Source organism: Mandrillus leucophaeus, unplaced genomic scaffold, assembly GCF_000951045.1.
Source record: "Mandrillus leucophaeus isolate KB7577 unplaced genomic scaffold, Mleu.le_1.0 Scaffold73, whole genome shotgun sequence".
Taxonomy (NCBI): domain Eukaryota; kingdom Metazoa; phylum Chordata; class Mammalia; order Primates; family Cercopithecidae; genus Mandrillus; species Mandrillus leucophaeus.
The window spans coordinates 4,304,948-4,312,755 of record NW_012107919.1 but is presented as its reverse complement, the minus strand read 5'-3'; the positions used below and the strand labels follow the sequence as shown (position 1 = coordinate 4,312,755).

Below are 7,808 nucleotides of genomic sequence, written 5' to 3'. Positions count from 1 at the left end.
GAGGGTTCTTTTTCAGGTTGCAAAAGGTCCACTTCTCATTGTATCCTCATATGGTAGAGAGCAGACAGAGACAGAGAGAAAGCAAGCTCTCTTTCCTCTTTTTCTAAGGGCACTAATCCCATTCATGAGGGCTCCACTCTTACAACCTAATTACCTCCTCAAGGCCCCACCTCCTAATGCCATCACATCAGTGTTTAGAATTTCATCAGATGAATTTTGGAGAGCAGACACAAACATTTAGTTCACAGCATTTGGTAACTCTTATGTTATTCTTTTGAGGAGCTTCCAGATTATTTTCCAAAGTGGTTGCACCATTTTATATCCCACCAGCAATTCAGTATCTTTTAATAAGTGGATTTTAGAGGTTCCAGCAGCAGCTCTGTTTATCCCCCGGCCTTTCTACACTCTGGGAAGCTCATAAAATAAACCTTTGTGGGTGCTAAGTAAGATAGGTACCCAGAATCCCTCCACTTACCAAGAGCTTTCAGAAGGAACCTTAAAGAGTTCTTAGTCCAATGTTTTTCAAAGTGTATTCTCAGGAACACTGATTTCATGGAATGTTACTAACAAAAGAACATCTCTTCTTTTTTTTTTTTTAAAAAAAAAAAAAGTAGTTCTTTGCTCAGACGTATTTGGGAATCACTGGGTTAAACCAATTTAAACAGGCTCTTTTCTTCAGGATTTTTCAGAGCTATTAATATGCTAATATTATAATAAATTTCTAAAAGGCAAATCGAGAGTTTCTAAGCAATATTTGACCATAGGATGAAAGTTTTTCCCCATCTGGGAGCAACTTTCAGAAATTATAATCTTGAGAAGACACTGAAATGTTGATCTGGTCCAATCCCTTCCTGTGGCACCTGCCCTCTCTCAGGAGTTCCTAATGACCATAATCTTCTTTGCTACCATTTACCAAGGGTCTGTTATGTGTTAGGTGCTTCACATACGTTAATTTGAATGATCCTTTCCAAAATTACCTCAAAAAAGTTAAGAAAAAAATCCTTTCAAAAAAATGGGAATGATGTTAGTCCCCTCATAGATGACTAAACTGAGGCTCAGAGAAGTTGAGCAACTTTCCTCCAAGGTAGCACAACTAAATGGTAACAGCACCTGGACTTGAATCCAGGTCTGGCTCTCTTCAAAGCCTCCATTTTGACCACTACGCTGTATCCTGGGGACTGCACTTCACATTTTTCTGCTGGATTTGATACCAGCTTAAAGTAAGGAATAGCAGGGGCAAGACAGAGGCCAAACTAGAAATTTAAATATAAAGGTCAGTCAATAATTGAATGATTCTCAAGAGATAGCCTAGGTATTGGCAAGACTGTTACCTCCTTAGACTCATACACAGCTTCTTACACACACACTCTCACACACATATACACACACTCACACACTCACACACACTCACACACACTCACACACACACACTCTCACTTGGACTAATTACTTGTCTTTTCCAAATGACTGTTTAATCCATTAGTGTAGTTTTTTTTTCAACTGGAGCAAAAACTAAGTACTGGGATATTTGGAGAAAGTAGAGACTAGAAAATGCAACCATGTCCAATTCAACTGCAAAATTACTTCCTCACAGAGCAAAATGGCTGGCTCTGACACCCAAATTGTTCAGTGGGACATAATGGGCAGAGTGAAAGAGGCATCAAAGGGCTGTGGCCTCCGAGGACAGTCACGAATTCCTCTGGATTGCAGTTGTCTCATGTGTGTAACCCTTAAAAATCCAAGTCACCTTGTGGCCCAGTATCTGCAAAGAAATACAAATTCAACATTTAAAAAAGTAAAACCAATGTACATATTGTCCGCAGTATCTTAAGAGTGAAGGTGAGAAGGTACATTAAAAAAACATAATAAGGCTGGACGTAGTGGCTCATGCCTGTAATCCCAGCACTTTGAGAGGCAGAGGCAGGAGGATCTCTTGAAGCCAGGAGTTTAAGGCTATAGTGAGCTACGATTGTTCCACTGCACTCCAACCTGGGAGACAGAGCGAGACCTTGTCTCAAAAAATAAAATAAAATAAAATAAAATAATAAATAAATAAACAAATAAAACAGAACAAAACATCTGGAAATGATTTTTTCCATAACTCCTCCTCTTTCTTTCTACCTCTCACATGTACAGGAGGGCCCTCAAAGGTCTTTCCTTCCCTCACTCTAAGGACCCCAAAAGACTCTGTCTAGAACTCATGGCTTAAAGAGGCTCTTTCTTCTTCATCCTTCTCTCTTCCTTGTCTATCCTGTAGTTCCCTGTCTTCCCCAATTTAAATCTTGCTTCCTTGCTGGCCTCTCCATTCCCCCCTACTCACTTTTACCTCCACTGGCACAGTGAAAGCTGAGGCATGTAGGTGATCAGGAGTGTACAGGTGTGTCTGTGTCTGTGAGGGGTCGGGGTGGGTATGGGTAGGAGGTGGTGGGGGTGGACTGTAAGAAGATCACAGATACTATATAATCAGGCTGCTTCTGGTCACTGCTAACATTGTGATGTGTGTGAACACAAATTCAATTCTAAACAAATATCTTGAAAAAGTAATACACACTTAAGGCTCCCATATGACTACCAAAGTGGAGAACTAATAGCATGACCTCCAGCCAATGTTGTAGTGAGTCTCAGCAGAGCCAACTCATCCTGACAGCTGCTCCCATTTCTGGCTTCTTGGCCTCCTTACAAATCTGTGAGTTCTTTTTTTTTTTGTTTTTTTTTGTTTTTTGAGACAGGGTCTCACTCTCATCACCTAGGCTGGAGTACAGTGGCACAGTCACGGCTCACTGTAGCCTTGATTTCCTAAGTTCAGGTGATTCTCCCACCTCAGCCTCCCAAGTAGTTGTGACTACAGGTGCAAGCCACCAAACTCGGCTAATTTTGGTATTGTTTTTTGTAGAGACAGGGTTTCTCCATATTGCCCAAGGCTAGTCTCAAACTCCTGGGTTCAAGCAATCTTCCTGCCTCGACCTTCCAAAGTGCTGGGATTACAGGTGTGAGCCACTGTGCCAAGCCTGTGAATTCTTGTATACGAAGGTCTTGAATCTTATCATATGTATGAAATAATGACGTTGGACTAAACACTCTCTTCCATCTGAGAAGTCAACGATTCCATGAGATCTGTGTTCTCAAAGTGTAAGTTCTTTAGAAGGGGAAATCCATACCCTGAAAGAGCTGAACTATGGAAACCTTGCCTTTTCTGTCTCACCAGCTCTAAATCTTATGCCTTGGGCAGTGTTATATGTAGGGTGAAGAGGTACCACTCAGATCTGTGAGCTCTGCTCTTAGACTTCACCTAACTCTTCCCTTCGGGAAGAAGATAATATCATTTTTAGCTGCCCAACATTGCCCCTGTCTCACCTCTTCTAGAAATAGATCTTGCTCCTTTTGGGCCGGTCACAACCCCCGACTGACTGGTCACAATGGCTGACCAAAGAAGGTGGTGAAATGACCCAAGGCCCATCAGGGTGTATCCTTGGGGATTTTTCCAAATATAAGTTGGGGAGAAAGAGCTCTTTTGCATCTTTGATAGGAAGCTGTAAGTATGTAAGCCTATCACTTGGAGGATCTGGTCTAGGGAAATGAAGACAACAGGCAGGGAGACGCAGAAAGGAAATGGGAGAGCACCCAACTGGTGACAGAGCTCCTGGATCCCAGCTTCTCCAAGCTCAGCTCCACTGTACACTTTCTGCAGTTTGAGTCTGTGAATCAATGAGGCCCCCTTTTTTGCTTAAGTCAATTTATTTCCGTTTGGGTCACTTACACCCAAGAGCCTTGCTACTCAGTGTTGGGATGAGGAGTTGGCAGTTAGTATCTGCAAAGGACTTGAAGATTCCAGGGGCGTGCTATGCCCTATTCTATTTGTTTGCAAAGTGTAATAGGACGCTAACTCTTCATTCTTTTGTCCTGGCCTTTTCTGGATGCTTAAATACAATATCAAATAATCTTGCCATCTTCCATCTCTTCTCTGTCCAGTTTGTGGAAAGCAACCTCTGCCTGCTTATACTGGGAGCAGCCCTTCTAGATGCATTCACTGGCGCTCCCCAATCAGAGAGACCTTTGTCTACAAGTTAAAGGACATTTGCAACTGCCACAAAATGCAAATTCAGGCTACTTCCCTTCACTTTCTGGTAGTATTAATATTTGCATTTCTTAGATTTCCACATTAGCCACAAAATGGTCTACCAGTTTAAAGAAGGTAGAAACTGCAAAATGACTTTTTAAGACCAGGTGATCTGACAGTTCAAAGGCGTTCTTATGCATGCTTGCAATCCTTGAAACATATCCATATAGTATTAATATTGTTTTTAATTATTCGTGCCCAAGGAGGTTTTGTTTTGTTTTGTTTTGTTTTGTTAGTTTGTCTTTAATTAAAACAAGAAGGTGTTAAATTCTCTGCTTTCTGGGGAGAACTGCAGTGCCCGAACACCCACCCTTCCCTTTCTCTTGGACCTCAGTGGTATTAGATGAGGTTTGGGAAAGTTTTGTCAGCACTTTTTTATCACGACACTGGCACAGGAGAGAAAATGAATTCAAGCTCTTCCAGGGTTCCAACGTTAAACTTGGAAGGTTCTCATGGCTATGCTCAGCATTACTGTAGGATATTACTTGGGTGAGTGCACACCCTCCCCGCAAACTGAAGTTCTACTGCATGCCTGCACTCATCTCCTACCACTCTTATTGGGTTGCATTTCAGCCTTACTGGCCTGCTTTCCTTCCTTGAACTTGCTAAACCCATTTCTGATTAGGATCTTTCCACCGTTTCCTTTGCCCAGAATGTTCTTTCTCCCCTGGCTCCTTCATGATACTGAGGTCTTCAGCATAAGCGTCATCTCCTCAAAGAAACTTTCTTGTATCACCCTGTTCCAGGCCTTCATTGTTGCCACACAAAAACAGTGGCTTAAAACATTAATAATTATTTATTTGGCTCTGGAGTCTGAAAAAGTGGGATCTCAGCTTAAGAGCTCTCACTCCGGGTCTTTCATGTGGTTGCTGTCCAATGCGCATCTTGAAGTTTTTTCCACCATATATCTGGGCTGGGAAGGTTCAAACGTCTAGGTGCTGGCACTGCTAGCTGCTCAGGTCTCTCTCTCTCTCTCTCTCTCTCTCTCTGTCTCTCTCTCTCTCTCATTCCTCTGAGTCATCTGTCCACATGGTGGCCTCATGATAGCTGGACTTCTTACATTCAGCTGAAGGCACCTAGAGTGAATGTCCCAAGAAAAATCAGCAGAAGCTGCATGGCCTTTTCAAACTGAGAGCCACTTCCTTTGTGTCCTATTCTTCCAGGTAGGTACAGAGGCCCCTCAGGTGCAAGGGGAAGGGATACAGACTCTACCTACTAATGGAAGAGTATCGAAATACCTGAAGAGTTGCCTTAAGACCACCACTCACTACATACTTTATAGAACAGACTCCCCAGCAGCATATCACTTCACTTTGTTATAATTCTTTTCTTATTTGTTTCTTTTCTCTCTAACCCCCAAAAGAATACAAATTGTGAAAATAGGGGCCTTATGTGTCTTATTCACCACTGTGTCCTGGTGTTTAGTGGAGCAGTGCCTGGTACTTAGTAGACAATAAGTATCTATCAAATATTAATGAATGAAGGATAAATGGCAAGGGCTATTCTGAAGAGGCATCTCACTGAGATTGTTATTGGGGGCTCCATTTTGGATGACGATGGACCCTCCTCACCTTCCTTTTCCTACTTCCTTCTTTCACCTCCCTTCCCTTTCTCCCACAAAATAATTTCTAATCACCAATGTCAGTGGTGACTCCACTCAAACCTGGAGTCCTTAGTATAATTGTGATCCACTGGATTCAGCTTTTACCGCCTTGTTTTTGAGAACAAACCTACCGAAGCATGCCGCTCTCATCATTTGGATGTGTCAAAGATACTTACACAAGCCTGCACCTTGCTTATTTTGCAAATCACAGATTGGCTTGAATCTGTCTTTTGTTTCTTAGGATTTTTTGGTTTGTTTTGCTTTGTTTCTTTTGCTTTCCTTCCAGCCAGATAAGCTGAGATCTGGTCTGTTTCCACTGAGGGGTAGTCATCAGTCTACCCTTCTCAACATTTCCATTCCTGAGATTTAGCTACCGACTTCACAAGCTGTAACATTCTAACTACGTGTCATTGCCACCATTGTCTCTTGTCACAATCCTAATTCTATGTTCCGATAATAAAACTTCATTAGTGTCTGCACCTCCTTTCCCATACCTTTGAAACACTGTCTTCTGCTGAAACGATTAGCAGCGCGCTGCGTCAGATCATTCGGCTGTCTGACAGCCATTGTGAGTGAGCTAAATTGTGAGAAAATGAAAACTTCTGACAATTTCCATTATCATCAAATGGAGATCTTTACTTGTACAAATATTAAAGGTTATTTAAAGATGTAAACGGACTTCATTTCATTAGTGGTATCCATTAGGTAATAATTTAAAACAACTACCCAGCCTCATTCGAATAAATTACCAACTCATTTTCCGCAAGAAAAATGTCATTTCTCCAGGCTGTATTTTTAACTGCTTGCGATGGTAGAAGACGAAAACAAAAAAAAAAAAACCTATGAATATTTCAGAGCAGAAAATGTTCAAGTTCTCATATTGTTTAACATAAACCAGACAAAGGGCTATTGTTCTGAAAACCTGACTGAGAGTTGCCCAACCACAGAAGACAGTGAAAGATCAATGACATCAAAACGGGCCTTAAAAAAAGGAATAGTAGCAATGGTGATTAAATCCTCCTGAATTCCAGTTCTAGAAATTTACTAGAAAAAAATCAGGATGTGTGAAAATACTTATCTACAAGGATGTTCATCCCAGTATTATTTATAATGGCAAAAAAGAAGGTAGGAAATGAAAAAAACATATGTATACAAGACTAAGGGATTGCAGGTGTTCGATAACAGCCTAGTCAACATGGTGAAACCCATCTCTACTAAAAAACAAACAAAAAAATACAAAAATTAGCCAGGTGTGGTGGCGGGCGCCTATAGTCCCAGTTACTAGAGAGGCTGAGGCATGAGAATTGCTTGAAACTGGGAGGTGGAGGTTGCAGTGAGCCGAGATGGTGACACTGCATTCCAGCCTGGGTGACAGAGTGAAACTCCATCTCAAAAAAAAAAAAGACTAAGGGATTGGACAATATATTAGACTACAGCCATATGATGGTCTGGAGTAAAGATAATTAATAAATGTATTGTAGAATAATTCCTTATAAATAATACATAATAAATAGGGCACAGGGGCTCATGCCTGTAATCTGAGCACTTCAGGAGGCTAAGGCAGAAGGGTTGCTGGAGGCCAGGAGTTCAAGACCCGCCTAGGCAACATAGTGAGACAGTCTCCATAAATTTTTTAAACATTAGCTGGGCATGGTGTCACACACCTGTAGTCCCAGTTACTCAGGAGGCTGAGGCAGGAGGATTTTTTGAGCAGAAGAATTCTAAGATGCCTTGAGCTGTGATGGTGCCATTGTACTCCAGCCTGGATGACAAAGCGAGACTGACACAAGAAACAAAACAAAACAAAACAAACAACAACAAAATAATACATATACTATGATATCATTTATAAAAAGATAAACATCTATATTTGCATTGACATGGACGCAGGGAGGGGAACATCACACACCGGGGCCTGTGGGAGGGTGGGGAATTAGGGGAGGGATAGCATTAGGAGAAATACCTAATGTAGATGATGGGCTGATGGGTGCAGCAAAACACTATGGCACACGTATACCTATGTAACAAACCTGCACGTTCTGCACATGTATCCCAGAACTTAAAGTATAATAATAAAAATAAAAATCT

The 7,808-nt window shown here is 41.5% G+C and overlaps 1 long non-coding RNA gene across 1 annotated transcript; it reads right to left on the bottom strand.

Annotated features, from left to right (window-relative positions):
- Nucleotides 1–1,488: 1,488 nt before the first annotated feature.
- On the bottom strand, nucleotides 1,489–6,108 carry LOC105528721. Its single transcript, XR_001004399.1, has 2 exons — nucleotides 5,897–6,108; nucleotides 1,489–1,762 (listed from the first exon to the last, which is right to left on the bottom strand). It is a non-coding gene; the product is annotated as an uncharacterized LOC105528721 (long non-coding RNA).
- Between the last annotated feature and the right edge of the window lie 1,700 nt (nucleotides 6,109–7,808).